Genomic DNA, 23,116 nt, shown 5'->3' with positions numbered 1-23,116 from the left:
GGCCACGCCCCCCAGGGTCGCGATCTGCCCCGGGACCCCCGGGAGGCGCCTGGCTGGGCCCGGCAACGCCCCCCCGGGAGGCTTCTGGCTGTGCCCGGCCACGCCCCCCCGGGTAGCGATCCAGCCGGGGACCCCCGGGAGGCTTCTGGCCGTGCCCGGCCACGCCCCCCCCCGGGTCGCGATCCAGCCGGGGACCCCCGGGAGGCTTCTGGCCATGCCCGGCCACGCCCCCCCCCGTCGCAATCCAGCCGGGGACCCCCGGGAGGCTTCTGGCCATGCCCGGCCACGCCCCCCGTCGCGATCCAGCCCGGGACCCCGGGAGCGGCTGGCTGGCCCGGCCACACCCCTCTAGGGTTGCCATCGCTCCCCAGGACCCCCGGAACTAAGAGGATTTGGCGCCGCCATCTTGGTTTTCTCAACGGCCAGATAGGCCACCCGGAGTCCCGCCCCCAGCCCCTCGCAGGCCCAATCATGGGCATAGCGGAGGTGCGGTCAATTTGCATGTTTCTCTATTATAAGGTAGGATGTTTGCATATGTTGCTGTATGGACATTACTCCACATGTGGCATGATTATAGTGGAAGGGGAAGAAACAGAGGTTAAGTACCTTTCTGGATTCTCGCCTCACCCTCCTTGGAACAGTGTCACCCGGACTGAACATATGTCTCCCCCTTTGACATTGTTTCAGGGACACATTACAGATCGGAGCAGTGCTTATTGGGTCCTGCTGTTAAGCGGGCTCTTTACCTGTTTCTTCCTATAAATTTCAAGAGGTGACAATAAATAAGTACCACCGTATTTATAGTTTTTGAAATAATAACAATGAACTGCAGGTGTCAGATGTTTGGTTGCCAATGGCTGGAATGCACTAGAAACAAATAATTTCAAATCGTTTCAAGAAAGCTCTCCACTGATGCTCATATTAGCCATGAAAAGGATATCCTACTAACTCAGTGATACCTAGGCTGAGATATTTGGTAAGGATAAATGTCTCTAAGGCAGTGGTCGGCAAACCGCGGCTCGTGAGCCGCGGTTTGCCGCTCTGTTGACTAATGAGTTTGTCGACCACTGCTCTAAGGCTTTAATTCTGTGTTAGAGTATTTTATGCAGCTCCATAGAGCGTATGGTGGTCCTCTGCCTCTTTAAGTGATTATAAACATGGCTTTAGGGTTACTTGACTTTTCACACCAGCCCAGCAAACTTAACTACTTCGAATGTCATGCTGAGAGCTAGTTTGTCAGAGTGCCATGAGTTAAGTGGGCCCTTCTTGAAATTAGGATTGAGTTTCGACTGAGAAAAAATATAACATTGGATATTTTGTTTATGGGTATTTTGGAGAAAGGAGGGAGAGTTGGGGTGAATCACAGGCAATCTGCTAAGAGATTGTAAAGGCAGAAAGAAATATTACCCTTTTATATAACAAAGAAGATACACCCTGTTACACACGTTTTCAAGATAAGCAGTAACTAGCTCTCAAACAAGAGGACTCATACCTCTTCTCCGATTCACCCGCTTACTGGGATGACCATCTGTGTTAGCTATATTGGCTCTATCCAGAGAAAAAACAAATTCCTCATAGGACAGGAGGTATCGTTTCCCAACTTGGAGCAAGGCATCCACTAAAGTTGGGTTCCTACACTCCCACAGAACTGGGAGATAAAGGTGCTGACTTCCTGGACAAGGTTAACATTTCACAATCTTAAGAAGGAATGTTATGTGTGATCAAGCTAGACAAGATCGAGTGAATTCATTATGAGGATTTAAAAATCAGCTTTTATACCAATAGTGCACTTATGTAAAGCTGAAACTTAATTTTCTCTTCTCTGTTAAAATAACAGTGTTTTTGGACTTTGATCTGCTTTTGATAATGGATTGTAAAACGTTTGTCTTTATCTTTTAAACTAATCTTCCTAGAAAACAAAGATATTGTATCTTACCAACTGTGCTTCATGCTGTCTTCATGGGATCTTTGATTTGCTTAAAAGTTAGTCTTCTAACATTAAAAGAGCCAAGTTTGCCCTAGCCGGTTTGGCTCAGTGGATAGAGTCGGTCTGAGGATTGAAGGGTCCCGGGTTCGATTCTGGTCCTAGCCCTGGTCAGGGGTATGCGGGAGGCAACCAATCAATGTGTCTCTCTCACATCGGTGTTTCTCTCTGTCTCTCCCCTCTCCCTTCCACTCTCTCTAAAAATCAATGGAAAAAAATATTCTCTAGTGAAGATTTTTAAAAAAAGAGCTCAGTTTTACTAACAACTATTTAACTCTCTATATTTGCCTGTAAAGTCTTTGTCTCTGGGTTAAGTGGATAAATAAGTATTGTTTGACAGTGACTATGATCCTAGTTGACCATGTGTTTTAAAACCTTTTGATATTTTTTCCAAACTTTCCATAATCAAATTCACATGAAGTCTACTTCATTTGTTGCTTCCAGATATTGTACATTTTACTACAAAGGAAAAGGTTAGTGTTTAATGGGTAGGGAATGCAAAGGCTGACGCCTCTCTAACATACTGATGTGTCAAGGAAGCCTTTGGGAAGGGCTGGCTCAACATTAATTCATGGTTGAGTTCTCGGAGGAGTGCTTGTCTGAGAGGCTGGCATTCCATGGTGTTGAAGGAGACATCCAAACGCTCCAGAAAACAGATGTATGGGAGGCAAAGATTTCATTCTATTGTTCAAGTGAGGAAAGTCAACTTGTATTCTTACCCAACCCACTTCCCAGGGGGTTGCTATGGCTTGTCAAGTTTCATCATTTTCTCCCTTCTCCTAAAAGTGCTATGAAAGAACACACACTTTTTTTTTAATTACTAAATTTAACCTGATATTTGGGAACTTTGGGACATCTTACTACATCCTTGAAATGGAAGGAGATGTTTTAGGACAGGTGGAGGTACGGGTGTCTGGGCAGGCTAATGATTTAGAAGTCCTTCAATATTTATTAGAAGACAGACCTGAGGGAAGAGTGGAAAAGGAGAGGCCTGGAGGTGGCTCAGTCTCTGCTCTGAGCAGCTGCTCTATGGAGTGGCAGTGCAGCTCTGGCCTCTGGCCCGGTCCTGTATAGCACAATGAAAAACTCTTGAATGACCCAGTCCACCATTTGGGAGAGGTTTGCCCTTGAGGTCTTTATCATTCACCCCCAACTCCTTTTTTCCTCCCTATTGTCAAATTATCTCTTCCAATTACGTATTCCTTCCCCTGAGAAGACTTTGGGTAAATGTAGTTTTCTTTATTTTTAACATATTTCTAGTGATTTTTAAAAGTATATCACAGATTAGATTAAGGTTTTAGGGGACTGGCCTGACCCTTAATCCAACTCAATTTGGGAACTAATAGCAAACAAACACCCTACAATGTCAATTTATTTAAAAAAAACAACACAAAAAACTGGCCTGATTCTTGTGAAAAATCAATAGCAGGATAGCTCCTTGGCATTCCAGGATGTGATTCTCAAAGGAAAAGGTAGGTGCAGCCCAAAGCGCGCGTGCACATACACACACACACACACGCACACACACACACACACACACACACCTCACTCTTGGTTGGAGATGTGTTTAATGAAACATGTAACTAAGGGATATAGTAATTGAAAGGGGGAATGTCAAAGTAAGCTGTTGATTCTTCATTTAGAAATTGTATCATAGCTAATGTAAACCATGCCATATTTTTGTATAACAAGATGTAGGGTTTCCTTTCTTTTTTGCTTAACACTTCTACCAAGTCATGAGAATGTAGTAAAATAGGGGCCACTGTAATTCTGCCTGTTTGGGTAGATTTGTGTGTTTAAGAAGGGAAGTGGATATGTTTTTCATTTTGGTTTTTCTTTCAGAATAGGCCTTCCCACTCACTCCCAAATAAGAGAGATGTGGGGCGGGGAGGAATATTTTTACCCAGAAGATTATGTTCTCTTTCATGTGCCCGCTATTTCAATGGAAAAGATGCTTTGGGAAAGGACAATTGTTATTTATAAAGAAGGTTTTCTTTAGAGGCAAGATTTGTCTAACATTCTTAAATGTTATTTTTGCTTTAGAACATTTCTCTGAGTTTCTCAATAGTCTCTTTTTCTATTCTCCTATTAGAAAAGGATCATGGTCCTTTTGGTGACTTACTAAGGACCGTCATTTCCAGACAGGCCTATATTGCATTTGAAAAATCCCTTTGGATTTTTATTCAGTATAGATGAGTTTTCTTATCTTCTTCCCTTTTACTCCCCCAGCCATTCACTGCCTTCAGAGCCCAGGACATTGCACTATGTCAGCCTGTGGAGGTCATGGCACCCCCATCTGTCAGACCCACATCTGTCTACTTTTTTCCTAATTGTTTATGATTGGTCATATTAGTAAGATTTTAATAAGTGATGGAGTCACTTAGTATTAAAAGGTATGAGCTATGCCTCAGATGCTCTCCTCCAACAGCAACTAAAATGTATTAAACTCTTCTAATCTTCTTAATTACTATTTTAAGAACTTTGCATATGTTAATCCCTTTAAGCCACATAGCATCCTTTATGATATGCTTTTATTTGCTCCTTCTCAAACAGAAGAAGGAAGCTCAGAGAGTTGAGTAATTTGTATGAAATCTGTTAAGGGGTAAAGGTGGGTTTGCACCAAGGCAGTCTAGCTGTGGAGCCTTTGCAGACCACCGTCGTGCTGTGCTGTGCTATTCCACTAGCCCAGCAAAATTTTAATTACTGACATAGAGTAATTCACTGTATAACTAACATAGAGTAATCTATATATATAAAAGCCTAAGTGGCCATCGAAACTGAACGGACGACCGAACAGGCTGCGTGGGGTGACTAGGCCAGCAAGGGGGTGAGTGAGGGGTGACCAAACAACCGAGCAGCAGGCTGCGTGGGGTGACCAGGCCGGCAGAGGGGTTAATAAGGGTGACCAGGCCAGCGGGGGGGGAGGGGCAATTAGGGGCAACCAGGCTGGCAGGAGGGGGCAGTTGCGGGTGACTAGGCTGGCAGGGGGGGCAGTTGGGGGTGACCAGGCCAGCAGGGGGGGACAGTTAAGGGCAATCAGGCAGGCAGGCAGGTGAGCAGTTAGGAGCCAGTGGTCCTAGATTGTGAGAAGGATGTCCGACTGCCAGTTTAGGTTCAATCCCTAGGATCAGGCCTAAACTGGCAGTCGGACATCCCCTGAGGGGTCCCGGATTGGAGAGGGTGCAGGTTGGGATGAGGGCCATCCCCCCACCCGTGCATGAATTTCATGCACCGGTCCTCTAGTTAACTGTATAACTGACATAGAGTAATTGTGTAAGTTTAAGAGGTACAATATGTTGATCTGGTATATTTATGTATTGCGATATGATTACTATCATAGCTAAGCTAACACCTGCATCATGTCACATAGTTATATTTTGTGTGTTTAGTGAGAACATTTAAGATCTAGTTTCTTAGTACATAATACAGTGTTGTTGACTATAATCACAAGGCTAAGCATAAGATCTCCAGAACTTATTCATTTTCCAACAGTGAGTATGTACTCTTCAACCAACATCTTCCTAATTACCCCACCCCACAGCCCCTGGTAACTACCATTTTACTCTGTTTCTATGAGTTCAACTTTTTTATACTTTAAAAATAATCTTTTATATTTCCCTTACAGTTGACATGCAATATTATTTTAGTTTCATCTGTACAACTAATATAATTAGTTTCAGATTTAACATTTATATATCTTATGAAGTGATCACCCCATTAAATCTAGTGCCCATCTGACACCATACATAGTTATTATAATATTATTGACTGTATTCCCTACCACTATTCTGTAACTACCAATTTGTACTTCTTAGTCCCTTCACCTTTTTCACTCATCCCCCCAATTCCCCCTCCCATCTGGCAACCATCAAAATGTTCTCTGAATCTATGAGTCTGTTGTCAATTTCTAGTTTTACTCAACTGTGTTCAAAAAAGGTATAATTTCTATCTTGTTAAATCTGCAAGACCTGTTTTGTGTCCTATGATCTATCCTGGAGAATGTTCCCTGTGCACCTGAGAAGAACGTACATTCTGCTGTTGTTGGATGAAATGTTTTATACAAGTCTTTTAAGTTCATGTGCTCTAAAGTATGATTTCCTTGTTGATTTTCTGCCTGGTTGATCTACTCATTGCTGACAGGGGGATATTGAAGTTCCCTACTATTATTGGGCCGTTGTCTATTTTTTCCTTCACATCTTTTAGTATTTGCTTAATATATTTGGGTGCTCCAATATTGGTTGTGTATATATTTACTATTGCTATATCTTCATGACTTATTGAGCCATTTATCTACACTAATAAAAGAGAAATGTGCAAATTGACCATCCAACTATGCCCACCAGCCAATCGGGAGTGAGTATGCAAATTAACCCAACAAAGATGGCGGTGGCCACAGAGCTGGAGCAAGCAGGAGGCTTGGGTTGCCCCCAGAGATGGAGGAAGCCAAGCTTCCAGCCCGCCCTGGCCGTGGCTGAAGGAGGGGCTGGGAGCCTGGGTCGTCGGGGGGCATGGCCAGTCTGAAAATGGCCCTCAGCCCCTTATCCAAGCTGGCTACCGCCATCTTTGTTGGTGAGGGTCCCCGCTAGGAGAGTTGGCCAGCCTGAAAACAGCCATCAGCCCTCACCCAGGCTGGCCAGGCACCCCAGTGGGGACCCCCACCCTGAAGGGGGTGTGGCCAGCCTGAAAACAGCCCTCAGCACCTTACCCAGGCTGGCCATGCCCCTATGGAATATGAGTCCCCACTGGGGGGCATGGCCAGCCTGCAAACAGCCATCAGCCACTCACCCAGGCTGGCCATGCCCCCCCAGCAAGGACCCTCACCCCATGGGGCATGGCCAGCCTGAAAACCATCATAGGCCCCTCACCTAGGCCACCCCATGCCCCAAGGGAACCCCCACCCTGATCCGGGACACCCTTCAGGGCAAACCAGCTGGCCCCCACCTGTGCACCAGGCCTCTATCTATACTAATAAAAGGGCAATATGCTAATTAGCCTGGGAGACCTTCCAGGAGATCTTCCAGATGTTCTTCTGGACAAAGCCATGGGGGCGGGGCCGAGGTAGAGGCAGTTAGACGCCAAGAGGGGAGGGCAGTTGTGGGTGATCAGGCCAGGATGGGATGGCAGTTGTGGGTGATCAGGCTGGTGGCGGGGGGCAGTTGGGGGTGAACAGACCAGCAGGAGAGCCAGTTGGGGGTGAGCAGGCCATCAGTGGAGGTCAGTTGGGGTAATCAGGATAGCAGGGGGGGCAGTTTGGTGTGAGCAGGCCAGCAGGGGGGCAGTTGGGGGCAAGCAGGCCAGTGGAGAGGGCAGAGGGGGGCAAGCAGGCCAGCAGAGGGGGCAGTTGGGGGTGAGCATGCTGGCACAGGGGGCAGTTGGGGGTGAGCAAGCCAGCAGGCAGAGTGATTAGGGGCAATCAGGCAGGCAGGCAGGTGAGCGGTTAGGAGCCAGCAGTCCTGGATTGCAAGAGGCATGTCAAACTGCCGGTTTAGGCCCGATCCCTGTAAACCAGCAGTAGGACATCCTTCAGGGGGTCTCAGATTGGAGAGGGTGCAGGCCGGGCTGAGGGACACCCCCCCCCCATGCACATATTTTGTGCACTGGGCCACTAGTCATTACATAATGGCCTTATCTCATTACTGCTTTTTGGGCTTGAAATCTATTTTGTCTAAGTTTGGCTGCTCCAGATGTCTTTTGGTTTCCACTTGTATAGTTTATCTCCTTCCATCCTTTCCCTGTGAGCCCGTGTGTGTGTCTTTAGAGTGGAAATGAGTCACCCATAGGCAGCATGCATAGAGTTGGGTCTTGTTTTTTTATTCATCCAGAAACTCTGTACCTTTTTGTTGGTGAATTCAATCCATTTACATTTAGTGTAATCATTGATATGTAAGGACCTAATACTGACATTTTACCATTTGCCTTCTTGTTGTTTTGTGTCTCCATTGTTTATTTTTCCTCTGTTCCTGCCTATATTTTTTAATTTGTGGTTTTCCATAGTAGTAATTTCTGTTTCCCTTATTTTTAATGTTTTATAAATTTACTCTAGGTTTTTAATTTGTGTTTACCCTGAAACTTGTATAATAGATCTCATAAATAAAACCATCTGTTTCATGCTGATAGCAACTTATCTTTGTTTGCTTAGAAAAGCTCCACACTTTTACTTCTCCCCTTTATATTTTTGTTGTCTTATGCTGTGAATTTGTTAACAAATTATAGAAGCTATAGTTATTTTTAATACTCTTTTTCTTTATCCTCTATACTGTAGTTAAATGGTTAACACATCATTCTAAAATGGGGGAGGGAATAGAAGGGTCCTCAGGTAGGGCACACCCACAGGGTGGTGGATGGGCCTCCTGCTGAAGTCCCAAAGCAGGCAGCAGAAAATGTTTCTTTAATGCCCTTTGATATTCTGTTGCCTCCTTCTCTTTCCTCTTCCCTCCCCCAGTCAAGGAGGTTCCTCCTCAGAAATCTGGGAGCTGACGAAGAGAAATAGTCTCTCCAATGGCAAGACATGCACTTGGGGCAGCTGGGCAGTCGCTCATCACTTTTGCTCTCCACCTCCTCTGTAGGAAAGGTTGGCTCTTTACACCTCCTCTGCCAGAAAGATCACCCCAGATGCTAGCAAAGTCAAGCACCTTCCAGTGTTGTCCTGAGGAGCGACCACTTGGGCAAGTTCCTTCCTCTCTTCTGCTTCCAAAGTCCTTTGCATCCCACTTTGATGGCATGCCAGATTCTCCCACCAGGCAGTCTGGGCCTCCATAAATTCTCTTTGGCTCATGGATATCCACCCAGTTTTGCATTTTCCAGGTTCCCTTTTTTCCCAATCATGGGGAGGAGGGCATGGAGAGGGCATGCTCACAGACTGCCTTAGATCTGCAGCTGCCACTGAGGTCCTGCCCACTCACTTTCAGATGCACAGATGGTTAGGAAACTCCCGGGTGTCCTGGTGTCACGTGAAGAGACGCTTTTGTTCAATAATGGATGTCCCACTAGTTGTTGATCAAAGGGGAGAGGGAAAAGGAAGGACTCATGCTGCTACCAGGCTGACATCACCCTACCTCATTTTTTGTTGTACACTTGTTGAGGACTCCCTTCAGCGTTTCTTGCAAGGTAAGTCTAGTGGTGATGGGCTTCCTCAGCTTTGTTTGTCTGGAAGGTTCTATTTTTCTTTTATATCTGAAGGATAACTTTTCCAGACAGAGTATTCTTGAAGCAATTTTTATATTTCAGCTCTTGGATATGTCACATCACTCTCTTTTGGCCTGTAGAGTTTCTGCTAAGAAATTTGCCAATAGCCTAATGGGGGGTCTTTTGCAGGTCACACTTATTTTTTTCCCTGGTTTTCTTTAGTATTTTGTCTTTATCTTTGATGTTTGATAGTTTTGTTATAATGTGTTTTTAAAAGGTCTTTTGGCACTGAAATAATAGAGTGATCTATTAGAAACTTGAACATGGATGTCCAAGTCTTTCCCCAGGCTTGGCAATATTCAGCCAGTATATCTATATATAAAAAAGCCTAAGTGACTGAACAACTGAACAGCTGAACAACCAATCGCTATGATGTGCACTGACCACCAGGGGGACAGACGTACAATGCAGGAGCTGCCCCCTGGTGTTCAGTGTGCTCCCACAGCAGGAGCGCTGCTCAGCTGACCAACGGGAGCCAGAGGCAGGGATCACGGCTGGCAAGCGCTGCTGCTGTGGTGGCGCAAGCCTCTCCCGATCGGAACTGATTGGGTGCGAACCTGCAGCAGGCGCAGCAGGGCCGGGATGAGAGAGAACAGCAGGCAGGTGCGGCAGGCGGCGTTGGACTGCCGGTTTCAGCCTGATCCCCGCAGGCCACACCAAGGGACCCCACTGGTACATGAATCCATGCACTGGGCCTCTAGTCTTTGAATAAATTTTCTGCCTCCTCTTCATCTTCTTCTGGAATCTTGATTATTCTGATTTTTTTTTTTTAGATTGAATCCCATAGGTTATTCAGGCTTTCTGGGCTCATTTTTATTTTCTCTTTGTTCTTTTCTAACTGTGTTATTTCAAAATTGTTTTTCTCTATATCACTTATTTTCTCTTCCATCTGCTCTACTCTACTACAGAGGCTCTCTTGTATTCTCCATCTCATTCATTAAATTCTTCAGTTCCAGAATTTCTGTTGGGCTCCTTTTTATGGTTTATCTCTTTTGTAAAGAGTTTTATTTTGTCCGTGTATCCTTTTCCTAATATGACTGAACTGTCCTTCTGAGTTTACTTGTAGCTCGTTGAGTTTCTTCAATACAGCTCTTTTCAATTCTTTATCAGCTAGGTGGCTGTGTTTTATGGGTTGAACCAGTTATTAGAAAATTATTGATATCTTTTGAAAATGGCCTATTTCCTTGATTTTTTAAGTTTACATTTCTGTGTTGCTGCTTTCACAGTTAAAGTATTTTTGCTGGCGATCTTAACATGGGGTACTGCACCGTGGTGATATTTCTCTGGGGTTTCCTACATTTATTTTCGATTGGCTTGCTGCATTGTCTTTGCGCCCTCTTGTGGCAGTATTTTTAAGCTTTGCTTGTTCTTATAACTCACTAGGCTAGGTGCTGGAAACTTCTTTTGTTTACCAGAAGGTGGCGCTGTGGCTCCAGCTTGTGGTTTTTCTATTGCCTGGCCTACTGCCTTGCCCAGGAATGAGCACTAGGAGCTGGCTGCAGTGCAGGTGTGAGTTTAGCATTCAGGTGTTGAGAGTGCCAACGACCCAGTGGGGAGATCCTTAGTGGCTTACTCCCAGAGGCTTGTGTGTGGACTTTCTGTCAAAGTCCTGACAGACAGCAGGAACCACATTTGATGTTCTTATCTGCTTCCTACACTTTCTCCTTCCTCCCCCCAGACCTGGAGGTCCCACCTCACCACTTAGGGTGATGCTGGATAGAAAGGGGTTTCTCCAGCCAAGACCCGTTCAACCAGAGTAATCGGGCACTCGCTCACTGCTTTCTACCCCCACAGGAGAGGTCGCCGCTTTCCACCTCCTCTGTGGGAGAGGCCACTGTGCTGGACACCTGAGCCCAAGCAGTGCTGCTCTTGGTGGGAGGGTGGCTCTAGGAGAGTTCCTTCCTCTCCTCAGCATCCAAACTCAGCACTTTCGTGCTCCGATGGCCACTGGAGTCTCCCCTGGAGTTAACCGGACTTCTGCAAGTTTGGTCTCACCCCATGTCTAGGAGGTCCTGCCTCAACACCTTGCTGCTGCAGGAGAAAGGTGGGTTTCTTTCTCTTTTTAATTAAATTTATTGGGGTGGCATCTATACATATAAAAGCCTAAGCGATCATCGTAACTGAACGGACGACCGAACAGGCTACATGGGGCAACTAGGCTGGCAGGGGGGTTAGTGAGGGGCGACCAAACAACCGAGCAGCAGGCTGCGTGGGGCGACCAGGCCCGCAGGGGGGACAGTTGGGGGTGACTAGGCCAGCAGGGGGGGAGAAGTTAGGGGAGATCAGGCAGGCAGGCAGGTGAGCAGTTAGAAACCAGTGGTCCCGGATTGTGAGAGGGATGTACCGGATTGGAGAGAGTGCAGGCTGGGCTGAGGGGACCCCCTCCTCCCCCCCCCCGTGTACGAATTTCGTGCACTGGGCCTCTAGTTGTTTAATAAAATTACATAGGTTTAAGGTGTACAATTCTATAATACATTATCTGTACTGTGTATGTCATGTCTTCTTCCATCACCATTTATTCCCCCCTTCACCCTCTCCTGTCTTCCCCACCCCCGTTTCTCTCTAGTAATGACCATACTGTTGTCTATGAGGTTGGGGGGGGGGGAGGGTTGTTTAATCTCTTCACCTTTTTCACCCAGCCACCCCCTACCCTCTCCCCTCTAACAGCTGTCAGTCTGCTCTCTGTATCTATGAGCCTGTTTCTATTTTGTTTGAGTTGGGTTTCTTCAGCAGCTTCTGCACACTGAGGAAGCTGGGCACTCAGAGATTGCCTTCAGCTATTTCAGCCCAGGTCAGTGGCCTGGGAGGAGGGGTGGCACTGGAAAAGTTTCTCTTGCCTTCCTCAGTGCATCCAAATTTGCTTATTTGGGGGACATCTTAGAAGGCTACCTACAGCAGTCCACCCTCCACCCTACAATAATTCACATCCCTCCCACACGCAACACATATTCCTATGTTCCTTCAAAGTCTAATCTCATTAAAAGGGGAAGCAGTCATTTGGACCCCTTTCTCTTCAAATGGGGCAGGTTTGTTTCAGAAGGGAAATTTCTATTATTCTTGGAATGAGTTGAGAAATTACTGTGGAATATCACTTATGAGCAGAGAAATTAACACTCAAACTGAAAGTGTGGACCAAGTAAGACCAAAGTAAGCCTAGTATCACCATCCTTCCTTTACACTTTTCCTTCCTTTGCTGATCAAGGAAACCCCCAACTTCATGCCTTTAATCCTCATTTTAGAAACTGAGACACCCAGAGTAAGCCAACGGAAGGCTGGCTGGAAATGAAAGAATCACTGATTCCTGCTTCTCAGTGGAGCATCAACACTGCCCACCCAGTTTCTGCCTTTAGTACTGCATCTTTGGGACAGCCCTGGGCAATACCCATCATGCTCTGGGCATTGTCATAGCACGAGGTAAGGCTGATAAGGTGCCATATGAAGGAAAAGTTGGTCAAAACTACAAGACAGTGTGTTTTAGGTGCCATAGAAATGATGCTGACAGGGAGCCTCATATGAAATAGGGAATTGGGAACACAGTGATGGCAGGGATGGGCTGGGATGGTTTCAGAGAGTTAAAACAAGGCTTGAAGAATGAATTAACATTAAGAGACAAGGATGGAGGTACATTTCATGAAGCTGGACTTCCAGCTGCCATAAAGGGGAATCGTGGAAGAATGATGGGAGAGAATATGACCAAATTGAGGAGGGCAATCATTGTAAATTAGGCTCAGGAATATGGAGAGACAGCAGATGTAGCTTGGGAATGTGTAAGTGAGAATGTCTCTTTCATCCTTAAATCACCTAGTTCCTAGTTCTGCACTCTGCACACTGGAGACTTTAATACATGTCTATTGATTTGTACTGAATTGAAATGAAATGACGACGCCTGACTGAACTAAGCATCAAAAGATCTAGCGCAAGTGTTTCTCTGCTCCTAACCTACGTGTGACCTGTGATGAGTTTCTTCCTGACTCTCGATCTTTCCTGTGAAGTGGTGCCATTGGAGAAAATGAGCCCAGTGATTGACAGAGCAACATAACAGGCTGAGAATCACACAGTGCTCTTGAACTCACATCTAACTTTCCACAACATGACATGCCTCACCACAAATGGTCCTGAGGCAAGATAACTTAGAAACAATTAATTGGCATATTGTGCATTGCCCACAGAAAGCAGTTAGAGGAGGCCTTGAAATACCACCAGTAAGAGCATGTCAGCCATAGGGTTAGCAATGGGTTTGTTTTTTTTTTAATCTTCTGTTTAGGCTTTTGTTATATCTACATCTATCCTATGGGTGGTTTTTTTATTTCCTGGCCAGATTTAATTTTTTGAGTGTTAACAGAAGCCAAAACACCATATGGAAAATTGTCCAATTCTTTTAGGTTTGAGACTTCAGACTTCTAAATAACGTTAAGTTTTTCACTATATTTTTCTTTCTCTGGTTCTCTACTCCTCAAACCCAGGTCAAAAGCAAAAATACAGATTCTATAAATGTTAAATAAGACTAATTGAAGGACAGCTCACCATTTCCTATGAAATCTTAATTAAGAATCAAGATGTTTCAGAGATCAGGTGAGAACCTTTCTTCATAGACTGATGGTTGTAAGCCAAAGAAATTAAAAACACTGGAATTTACTCACATGTTCCTTTATAATTTGCATTTTCCATGTACATAATCTCATTTGGATTGAGGAGCTGAGTGACCAAGGGAAGCTTACAAGTTAAAGCAGGCATCTATGGTATTTTTCTGGAACAAGTTAATTATGGCCTTTGCCTTTTCAAGCCATTGGGGCATAGGTAAGAAGAGGGAAGGAACACAATCATGAAATTGGTAAAGGTTGATTTTGTAGAGGACCGGTGGCCATTTAGCAATATTGCATCTTCCAAGGCCGTAAACAAATCTATTTTTGTAGTGTTAATCAAAGCATTTCATTGGTGGACATTTGAGAGGGAAGTTCCCAGGAGGCTGTAAGTTTCATAAGCTATACGATTAGATAATAAATGTAACACCTATTGACAATGATTCTGCAATGAGCAGGGACTGTGGAGAAGTAAATAGGAGCTGTGATTGTTACATGTGAGGAACTTTCAGTCTACCTGAAACATCAGACATGGACATAAAAGGCTGAAAATGAAATTCCTCCAGTGACTATCCTATATAATAAAGAGGTAATATGCAAATTGACCATCAAGCCCTCACAAGATGGCTGCCTATGACCAGGCTGGCAGGGGGGTTAGTGAGGGACGACCAAACAACTGGACAAGCAGGCTCGGGCCTAAACCGGCAGTCAGACATCTCCAGAGCAGTCCCATATTAGAGAGGGTACAGGCTGGGCTAAGGGATAACCCCTCCCCACCCCCAGTGCATGAATTTTGTGCACCAGGCCTCTAGTAGACAATAAAGGTTATGGGTGTTCAGAAGTGGAAGGAATCACTTCTATGGTGAGACCTAGGGTGGCTTCAGAGAGTTGTGTCTTCCTAAACACCACCAAGACTTTGAACTAAACTTGGAATGCTGGGCTATTTGGACAGGTGGACACAAAGTGAGGTAATGGTAATATCAATGAGGATTTCATAAAGAAGATTAGTGCAAAGCAAACGGGCCACATCTCCAAGATTTATAGAGAACAATTTTAGCTAGAACACACACACACACACACACACACACACACACACACAAACAAAAAAAATACTTGGTTTTACATAAGGAAATATGACTAAGCACAGCAGGAATAGCATTTTGAAACAAACAAAAAAGAAAAAAAAAACAACCACTCCCACCGAAATCAGGGAACACAGCCTGGAACCTTGGTTCTTAAAAAATTATGGAACAGGAAACATTTTCATTTGTTCTGCTGCTAGTAAGGTGAACAGAATGTTTTCTATTTCAGCTCTCACTGCATTGATAATTTAGAACTAGATAGGAACAATGGCTGAAGAGCTGGGTTTTCATAAATTCTCGTCTTAGGCAACATAAAATGACATTATATGATGCCATTTGGGACTGACATTTAAGAGTACTCAGTCAGCTCATCTTCCTTTTCCTGCATGTTTGTGTGCTTGTAGGAAGGATGAGGGTGGCTACTACTTGTCTATTATGTTCCAGTGATCCTGCAAAGGCAAATTATCATTACCAAATTGGAGCAACTAAATACATAAAGCAAATATTAACAAAGCCAGAGGAAAAACAGACAGAAATACAAAAATAGTAGGGGACTTCAATACCCCACTTCGAACAATGGCTAGACTATCCAAGCAGAAAATCAATAGGGAACAGAAGTCTCTTTTTAAAAAAGATTTTTTTATTGATTGTTAGAGAGAGGAGAAGAGAGAGAAACATAGATCAGCTGCCTCCTGCACATCCCCTACCAGGGATCGAGTGCATGCGCCCTGACTGGAATTGAACCGGCAACCTTTGGATGCATGTGACAAAGCCCAAACAACGGAGCCACACCAGCCAGGGTGGAACAGAAGTCTGATATAACACTGTAGACCAGCTGGACCTAAAGATATATATTCCACCCAAAAGCAGCAGAATGCACACTCCTCTCCAGCGCACACAGATCATTCTCCAGGACGAATCACGTGTTGGGCCACAAAACAACTCGTAACAAATTTGCCAAGCATATTTTCTTACCACAACTGTATAAAACTAGAAACCAATAACAGGAGAAAAGCTGGAAAATGCACAAGAATGTGAAAGTTAAACAACATTTTCCTGCACAACCAACAGGTCAAAAAAGGAAGCAAAAGCAAAAGCAAAAAAAAAATATCTTTACAGAAAGAAAGTGAAAACACAACTAACCAAAACTTCAAAAGCAGTTCTAAGATGAAAGTTCACAGCTGTGAACGCCTGCGTTAAGAAAAAAAAGAGAGGCGATGTCAGCATCGTGGGGGCATCAATCCTCTTTTCTCTCCTTTTAGTTTTAAAACAAGTAATTAGATATGAATAACCAACCCAAAGTGCCTGCCACGCCTTACTCCACGGGACCTGGGAGGGTTGTTGCGCACCTGTGCGTCAGAAGGAAACAAGACCTAGTAGGGGCTGAGGATCCACCCCCACTTGCTGTGATGGGGAAACCTGGCGAGTGCAAACCTGAGCAGATAACTCAGGAGCGAGAGAGAATGTGTAGAAGTCCAGCTTGCCTTAGGGGAGATCCCAGCTTTCCCTCGGAGTGGGGTAGGGAGAAGTGTAGACACAGAGGAGAGAGGAAAACTTGCCAGCGCTACACCCACCCCAGGGGAACACTGCAGTCGGCTAGGCTGTTCGCTGGCGGCGGCAACATCTCCCGTGGAGGAGGTGGAAAGCAGAGGCCTTTTCCTCCGCAGAGGTGGAAAGTGAAAGTGGTGAGAGATCTCCACCCCGCTTCCAGCTAGCTGCTCGGGTTACGAGTGGAGAAACCCATGCTTCTCCAGCAGCACCTGGATTTCTGAGGAGGTTACCTCCATGACTGGGGGCAGAGAGGAAAGAAGGAAGGAGGCAGGTAAGACTATCAAAGATTAAAGAATGTGGTTACTTAAAAAAAAAAAAAATGTGGTTAGTGATATTTGCTTCAGAACTTCTTCTGGTTGTACCCACTTAGCCCGGGGAAGGATCCACCCACTTAGCCCAGGGAACCCCCAAAGCCCCAAGTGCTAAACCCGCCCCCTACCCCAGTCTGCTGCTGACTACTCTACTGCATAAGCGAGAGCAGCCTCCAGGAGACAGAGTGTGCTGGGAAAACAGTCCCAGGTCAGTGGGCGAAGGAAAAACCGCACACTGGAGCTGTAGTGCCACCTGCTGGAATATAACAGAAAGTTCCTAATAGCCAGCCTGGTGAGAACCAAAGACATAAAAATGCTTAGTTAAGGAGATGTATACTACTTAATGTGAAAGCAGAAGCACTTAGCTGCAAACACTATTTCAAAAAAATCAAGAACATATAATTTTTTTAAAATGATAGTTCTTCAACAACCAAGCTCAAAGGAAGAGAATATTGCGATCTAAACGATAAGGAATTCAAAATAGCTGTATGAACAAACTCAATGAGCTACAAGAAAATTCGGAAAGAAAAATTATGAACTCAATGAATTTAATAAAGTTGGTGAACAGAAGAAGTTACTTACCAAAGAGGATAAAATTATTTAAAAGAATGAAACAGATATTCTGGAGCCGAAGAATTCAATAAACGAGATGGAGAGGGCAATAGAGAGCGTCTGTAGCAGGGAAGACCAGATGGAAGAAAGAATACGTGTTTTGGAGGATAGGAAAATATAAATAATATGCTTACAAGAAGAGAAGGAACTAAGATTTTTAAAGAGTGAAGAAACCTTATGAGAGCTCTTGGGTTTGATCAGAAAGACAAAAATTAGAATTAATTGGGGTTCCGGAAGGAAAGGGGGGCAAGAAAAAACTTCACTATGCATTACAGGGTGGGTATCACGTCCATTCACTGAAGGAACGCTAAACACATCAGTAGCTAATTAAAAACTTCTTTGTGAAAGTGTTTGTAAACACTTCACTGCATGCATTACAGAGTGACATTACTTTCACTCACTGAAAAAAAAACACATGTGCTGAATGAATCTTGCAAGTAGCTTTTAAAAACACCTTTTAAAGAAGTGTTCTTAAACACTTCACTACATGCATTAAAGCATGGGTACCACTTCCGTTCACTGGAATACAGTTTTGAATGCATCTTGCAGGTTGCTTGTTAGAAAACACCTTAATTAAGAGTTTGAAACACTTTACTACATGCATTATAGAATGGGTGTCACTCGTGGGTACTGACTTTACACTGTGCTGAGTTCATTTTCAAGTACCTTGGTAGATACATTTTTATAAGTGTTCTTAGCATGTTACTCCATGCACTACGAGAAAACTTGTCTCCTCAGTGCAGTGAAAGAACACTGCGGAGTGCATCTTGCAAGTAGTTTGTTAGAAAGCAACTTTATTAAATGTGTTCTTCAACGTTTCACTACATGCATTAGAGAGCTCCATTCTCTGAAACAACTCTTTACTGAATATTCACCTCTATCAAGGAGCTTATTAGAAACATCTTTTTAAAATGTGCTGTTAAACACTTCACTACCAGTATTACAAAGTGGGTATCACTTCCATTCCCTGAAATAACACTGTGAATGCATCTTGCAAGTAACTTGTTAAACACCCTTATTAAACGTGAGCTTAAACACCTCATTAGATGCATTACTGAATGTCTACTCCTTGGATTCAATGAATTAGCACAGGGCTGACTGCCTCTGAAAGTAGCTTTTTAAAATGTGTTCTTATAAACTTCGTGGCATGCATTAAAGATGGGTATCATTTCTGTTCACTGAAATAACACTTGCTGATTACATCTTATAAGTTGCTTGTTAGAAACAACTTTATAGAAATTGTTCTTAAACACTTTATGTCATACATTATAGCCACCGAAATAAAAGCACGCTGAGTGCATCTTTAAGTAGCTTGTTAGACACATCTGTGTTACAAGAGTATTGAAAACTTCACAACATGCACTACAGATTGGGTACCACTTTCATTCTCTAAATAACACTACATGCAACTGCAAGTCCATTGTTAGAAACACCTTTATAAATGTTTTCCTAAACATACCACTACATGCATTACAGAGTAAGTATAACTTCCAGTCGAAGAAGTAACACTGTGCTTAATACATATCTTTCAATTAGCTTGTTAGAACATCTTTATTAGATAAGTTTGTAAACACTTCACCGCAGTGGGTGTCACTTTCACATACTAAAATAATACCGTGGTGAATGCACCTTGTAAGTAGTTTGTTAGGAACACCATTATAAGAAGTATTTTAAACACTTCACTGTGTGCATAAAAAGGGTATTACTTCCATTCACTGAAAATTTCTGTACTGAATACATACTGCAAGCACATGGCTAAAAACATTTTTATAAAGTGTCCTTCAACACTTCACTACATGCACTACAGAAAGTCTATGACATCGATTCACTGAAATAACTGTGTTGAATGCATTGTGAAGTGGATTGTTAGAAACATGTTAAATGTTCTTTTAAAATTCACTACAGGCATTACAGATGGTTGTCACTTTCATTCACTGAAATAATTATGTGAACTCATCCTCCCAGGTGACTGTTAGAAACATCTTATTAAGGCATATTATTAAACACTTTACTACATGCAGTGAAGAGTGTGTAATACTTCCACTCCCTGAAGTAACACTATGCTGAACACTGCTTGCTGGTAGCTTGTTAGACACACTGTACTACCTGCAGTACAGAGTGGCTATCACTTCCGTTCACTGAAACAACACTGTTCTGAATACATCTTGCAAATAGATTTTTTAAAATCCTATCTAATAAAAGAGTAATATGCAAATTGACCATACCCCCGCTACACCCATAAGCCATGCTCACCAGCCAATCAGGAGCAAGTATGCAAATTAACCCAACCAAGATGGCTGCAGCCACGGAAAGAGCAGGAGGCTTGGGTTTCCCTGGCAATGGAGGAAGCCAAGCTTCCGCAGCCCTGGCCTGCCTTGGCCTCCACTCAAGGCTACAAAGTTTCAATTATAGAAGATAAATAAATCCCAACAAAAATGGCTATGGCCACAGAGCAAGCAGGAGGCTTGACTCCACTCAAGGCTACAAAGTTTCAACTATAGAAGATAAATAAATCCCAGATACCAGGGCCTCCGCTTGGATCGCCAAGGGGCGTGGCCGGTCTGCAAACCACCACAGGTCCCTCACCCAGACCACCCCATGACCCAAGGGAACCCTCACCCTGATCCAGGACACCCTTCAGGGCAAACCAGCCAGCCCCCACCCGTGCACCAGGCCTCTATCCTATCTAATAAAAGAGTAATGTGCAAATTGACTGTCACTCCAACACACAAGATGACTGCCCCCATGTGGACACAAGATGGCCACCACAAGATGGACAGCAGGGGAGGGCAGTTGGGAGGGACCAGGTCTGCAAGGGAGGGTGGGGATGATCAAGCCTGCAGGGGAGGGCAGTTAGGGGTGACCAGGCCAGCAGAGGAGGAAATTTGGGGGTGACCGGGCCTGCAGGGAAAGGCAGTTGGGGGAGACCCAGGCCTGCAGGGGAGAGCAGTTGGGGGGGACCAGGCCTGCAGGGGAGGGCAGTTAGGGGTGACCAGGCCTGCAGGGGAGGGCATTTAGGGGTGACCAGGCATGCAGGGGAGGGCAGTTTGGGACAAACAGGCTGGCAGGGGGCAGTTAGGCATCAATCAGGCTGGCAGGGGAGTGGTTAGGGGGTGATCAGGCTGGCAGGCAGAAGCGGTTAGGGGCAATCAGGAAGATAGGCAGGCAAGCAGTTGGGAGCCAGCAGTCCTGGATTGTGAAAGGGATGTCCGGCTGCCAGTAGGATCGGGCCTAAACGGGCAGTCGGACATCCCTCAAGGGGTCCCAGATTGGAGAGGGTGCAGGCTGGGCTTAGGGACACCCCCCCACCCCGTGCACGAATTTTGTGCACCGGGCCTCTAGTATCTTTATAAAACGTATGCTTAACACATTACAACATGTATTGGAGTAATCATTTCCATTCATTAAAATAGCACTGTTTTGAATACATGTTGCAAGTAGCTTTTGAGAAACATTTTAATTAAATGTGTTCTTAAACTGGTGCTCTGGAGCTCCCTCCTTTGCCATCTTCTGTGACATCACTCCTATCCTATATGATAAAGAGGTGATATGCAAATTGACCATCACTCCAACACACAAGATGGCCACTCCCATGTGGTCAAAAATGGCAGCCACAAGATGGCCGGCAGGGAAGGGCAGTTGTGGGCAATCAGGCCAGTGGGGGAGGTCAGTTGGGAGGGACCAGGCCTGCAAGGGAGAGCAGTTGGGAGGGGACCCAAGCCTGCAGGGGAGGGCAGTTGGGGGGCACCCAGGCCTGCAAGGGAGGACAGTTGCAGGGGGACCCAGGCCTGCAGGGGAGGGCAGTTGGGGGCGACCAGGCCTGCAAGGGAGGACAGTTGCAGGGGGACCCAGGCCTGCAAGGGAGGGCAGTTAGGGGCAATCAGGCTGGCAGGGGAGCAGTTAGGCATTGATTAGGCTGGCAGGGGAGTGGTTAGGGGCAATCAGGCAGGCAGGCAGGGGAGCAGTTGGGAGCCAACAGTCCTGGATTGTGAGAGGGATGTCCGACTGCCCGTTTAGGCCTGATCCCGGTGGGGTCCCAGATTGGAGAGGGTGCAGACTGGGCTGAGGGACACACATCTCATCTCCCCGCCCCAACCCCCAGCCCCATGCACGAATTTGGTGCACCGGGCCTCTAGTGTCCTAAAACTATAGCTAGATTTTGCTATTATTGTGATAAACGTTGAGGGTCATATAAAATTGTTTATAGTACTTAGCAAAACTAAACATTCAAAGGCAATAATAGTACTTAAGCTAGCAAACTCAACTGACTAGAACGTGTATCTTATGGCATTTTAAAAAGCCAAAAGAAGTTAACAGATTTTAGTCCATTTGTTCTATCTTCTAGTAGGACCTATACTATAGTTTGCCTACCACTGGAGTAGACTAAATGTTACCATGTAGTAGTTGGAAGCTGTGAGGATTAGGCAATTGTGGCATATTGTGTGCAAAGAGGTAAAGGGTAGTATATGACAGTGTTCGGCAAACTCATTAGTCAACAGAGCGGCAAACCGCTGCTCGCGAGCCGCATGTGGCTTGCGAGCCCCGGTTTGCTGACCACTGCCCTATAGGAAAGCCATGTACCGATTTGTGATGTCTGTCAATCTCTTGATTTTTCTTAAATGCAATTGCTATTCTGTTGAAATTTCCAGATTTCCTTGGACGAGAATAAATAGCTGTAAGGTTTATGATGCCCGAGTATGTAACTCTCAGCAATGTTTAGCCAAAGGGCCCGACCGCTCTTCGCCACGGAAAACAAGATTCAGCCCTGCTGGAACCAGCTGTCCTCTGGTCCTGATTTTCCTGCTGACCCCTGACCCGCCAAAGGCAGAGGCCTTCCACCTCTCGTCCATCCCCAAAGCCTCCCAAATCCGAGCTGCAGGAGAATGCGGGCACTCTCCACATAGCAGCCACCCTGACCACAGAACAGAGCGCTGGTCGGAGGTGCAGGTCCACGGCCCACCCTGGGTGGCCAGGCCTCCGGACTACAGATGCGGGGTCCTAACCGTGGCCCCGTGAAAAGGGGCGGAATTGGGAAGTCGCGGAACGGGGAGGGGTGCGCAGGTGTGCGAGCCACGTGGACGAAGGGCTGAACCAAGGGGGACGGGCGAGCATCCTACGGTGAGGGCAGGAGCGGGGGCGACGGGGGCCAGGGCTCGCGAAGTTTAGGCCCGGGAAGGAGCCAGCGGCGGACCCGCGGCGGGTGTGGGATGTAGACATTCGACTCTGCCGGGGGTGGACGCGGGGAGAGCACCTGGCACCTCCGACCTCGTGATCCGACCGTAGGAACAGTGCAGGCAAACCCCGAGAGAGGAAGCGGAGATCCTGAGCGGGGCGGGGCGGGGCGGGCGGAGCCGTGCTTGCAAACCTAGGTAGAGGAGGGTCCTCAGCAAGGTGGGGCGTGGCGAGGGCGGGGCGGGGCAGTCAACACTCTGGAGCAAGAGCCCGCCCTGAATTAGGCGGGGGCGGGGCGAAGGAAGAGGCGGAGCTGACCGTGGTGCGATCCCTTGCGGGGGTCGGGGGTCAAGGGCGGGGGCAAAGGAGGCGACCGCTTCAGCACCGCGGACAGCAGCCAGGCAGCGCTGCCTGAGCGCGTGCTACTTGCTGTCAGACACCCACCCAGTTCTTTTCTGGTTTGGGGAGAAAGAAAATTCTTTTCAGCCTGTGGAGGTGGAGATGGATGTCCTGTTGGGGCTGAGACCCTGGACTCACCACCTAGGGCAGCAGCTGTCCTCACTGCCGAGGACGGGGCCCTGAGGAGGCACGAGAGCGGGTAGCTGCTCCCTGAGGGTCCCGTCAGGTCCAGGGAAGCCT

Source organism: Eptesicus fuscus, chromosome 8 (genome assembly GCF_027574615.1).
Source record: "Eptesicus fuscus isolate TK198812 chromosome 8, DD_ASM_mEF_20220401, whole genome shotgun sequence".
In the NCBI taxonomy this organism is placed as follows: domain Eukaryota; kingdom Metazoa; phylum Chordata; class Mammalia; order Chiroptera; family Vespertilionidae; genus Eptesicus; species Eptesicus fuscus.
The sequence above is the reverse complement of the archived record's forward strand: the minus strand, read 5'-3'. Positions refer to the sequence as shown.